Source organism: Bactrocera latifrons, unplaced genomic scaffold, assembly GCF_001853355.1.
Source record: "Bactrocera latifrons isolate USDA-ARS-PBARC rearing strain unplaced genomic scaffold, ASM185335v1 scaffold_32, whole genome shotgun sequence".
Classification (NCBI taxonomy): Eukaryota; Metazoa; Arthropoda; class Insecta; order Diptera; family Tephritidae; genus Bactrocera; species Bactrocera latifrons.
In genome coordinates this window covers 579,235-582,425 of record NW_017536852.1, presented here as the reverse complement: position 1 = coordinate 582,425, position 3,191 = coordinate 579,235, and positions in this window count along the sequence as shown.

The following is a 3,191-nucleotide window of genomic DNA, read 5'->3' as shown; positions in this document are numbered from 1 at the left end:
ATTTAAAGCAAAAAAACGAGTATATCTTCACTTATCTGGTCACACTCAAACCAATTACCTACAAACAAACAAACAAACTATAATAGACAAACTAAAAGCATATATTGTATTTGTTATATTTATACTAAGCACACACACACACATAATCACTAAACAAATTAAACTTTAGCTAAGTAAGTAAATTAATTTTCAACATTATTATGCAACTTTGAAAAATCTGCAAATGAGACGCAAACGGTTAGTACTTGATGCTAGTAAGCTGCTGGCATTGCTGCCAGTCAAATAAGCAAGCTTAATTAAATACATTAACTTATGCGAAGAAGGCGGTGGAAAAACTGTTAAACGCTGAGACCTAGCTGTGGTCACTTTCAAATTTCCATTTTGACTAAGTTATCGCCTCTAAAGGGAGTACTCTAGTCTAGAAGCATGATAGAGGTAATTTTGAAATCAGTTTTCTATCAATTTTTAATTACTTATTTATTAACATTACAAGAATATAGAAAAAAAAAAATTTAAAAAAAAACCGGAAAATTAAAAATGTAAAAATTAACAGCTGATGAAGTGGCGATCTAAGAAATTGTCACGGGAGTTTATCCACTATTTTAAATTTGGCAATCGGAAAGCAAAAGAAAATTGAATCAGAGCGGCATAACTCTGTCGAGTTGACAGTCCTTGACTGGATAAAAAATCCGCGTACGTTCCGGTTACGTAGACCCGGCTGTCGTGGACGCTTTCTATTCAATTCTAGAATAATGCCACAATGTCTGGTTCTACGAAAAAGTGGAAGAATATTTTTTTCGCGAAGTGGCTATTGCTTGAAAAAGAAAAAAAACATAATTGAAATTTTTTTTAAAATTTTTTATAAATAGTAAAAAATTAAATCTGCGCATAAGGCTAGTTCCAGACGTCTATAAAGAAGACTTTATAAAAATTTCAGTTAAATCGGTTCAGTAGAACCAGAGGAATTTTTGGTATTGTTTTAAACTAAAACTTACCGATCCAAACGGGGCTAGATTTTTTTTTAGTTTTTTTTTTTGGGTATTGACAAGTCTATAGACTCTATAAATTAATGCTGAGAAATCGAGGGCATTGTTTAGAAAGAGACAGTATCGAGAAAAACGCGATTACAGTAGTTACGACTGAACGAGCGAACCAGTTTGGATGCCAGCAAGGTACTTATAAATCCGAAAATAAACTGCAATTTTGAAGAATCTTCTTGTAGACATATTCTTGTATAATTAAACTTTAAAATATAAAAAATCGTTCTTTTTTATTTTTAGACTAGAGTACCCTCTTAAGACTTCGAGTTTCATTTAACAAACAAAAAAGCCAAAACTCTCATTTAAGCGTTTATTTGCATATGAAATGCACTTTTGATGCCAGTAAATTGTTTGACAGTTATTTGCATATTTTGCAAATACATACATACATATATGCAGCTATATACATATGTATGCCGCGTAATTATTGTGTCAAGACTATAAATATGCTGATTCGCTTGCGTTGCAGTGAAAAATACTCGCGTGTGCGCGTGAACTCATAGCAAATGCTAGCGATTTATGCCTTGTAACTAATCAAATACCAACGGCGCATTGTAAATTAAACAAATTGCGGGCATAATACATTTGTTTTTGTTCCTCTACATTTAATTATTTAAGTGTTTATGGCATGTGCACGTTTGCATAATCCAATAAAAAGATAATTAGTTAATTGAGAAATGTATTAGCAGCAAGCAGCAAATAAAAGCAATCTTTTTCTTTTTTTTGTTTTTTTGTTCTTGAACGTTAGTAATATACTATATTATTGTATATGTATGTATCAAATTTTGAATATTAAATGCGAAACTACCAAAACCATATAAACACATAAACCTATGTACTTTGAATTATCACTATATTATTTAGGCATACCATGAGCAATGAACTATTTTCGCGTAAATTCAACGTTTAAGCATTTTGAGTATTCGTTAATTAACAAAAATAAAAAATATATAATAATTGCAATATGTGTGTATATATGTAAATGTATGCATATAGAATGTAAAACTAAACAAAACAAAAAACTATCACAATCATATACAAAAACACACACATATACACTCTTACACATACATACTAACAACCTATACATATGAGAACGACACATACTATATATATGAATACATACGTACATATACATACATACATATACTAAAAATACATATGAATATTTAAAAAATTTAGTTATAAACACAAAAGTTGAACCGAAAAAAAACTATAAATAATGAAAACCAAATTCCTTAGAGCAAATAAAACACATACATACGGATATAAACAAAATGTAGTAACGAAACAGAAGGAAAAATTACTCGAATTATTAAAAAATGTAATGACTAGTTTGTATACGCAATGATTTGAGTGGCAACGATTGTTTAAAAACACACAAAAACAAAAACATGAAACAAATACAAAAAAGTAGAAGACTTGTAAAATTGTAAAGGATTTGTGTGAGGTCAGTTGAAAGGAGCAAACGAAAGCATAAGTCAATCATAATTTGTAAAACTTCATACAAATAACAAAAAAAGAAGAGTCAAAAACAAAATACGAAAGTCTGCCAGCAATTATGCGAAGCCCATGGGAGGCGGAGCATAACTGCAAATAAATGAAAGCATATTAGAAGTTTGTTAAAAGTAATGTACAATGCAACAAAAACAAAAAAAGAACAAAAGGATGGCAAGTGTATAAAAATAAAAACAAAAAAATTACAAGCTTATAAAAACAAAACGAATTGGAGCTGCTAGCGCTGAAAGTATGCTGAATTTCCACAGGCGATTAGGCGCACGTACTTAGCAGCTTGTGTTTAGGTGTATGTACCAGCTTAAATATACATTTAAAACTACAATTATTTGTGGAAATTGAAACTGTATTACGGTGAGAAATACTTTTTGAAGCAAGCGAGCAGAAAATGCATTAAAAAATTTATAAAAATCAATTATATAAAATTAAAAATGTAACAACAAAAGATTGCAAAAGAAAATTTAATAATATTTGTTATAACAACAAATTACTGAGAACGCTGTCTGAAAAAATCAATCAGTAGTAGACTTAACACTCACGTGGAACGGCATTTTAGACATAACCACCTTACAAAGCCGAAACAACTTTAGCAGCAAGCCAAAAACTTAAGAATTAAAAAAAAAAATTATTTAAATA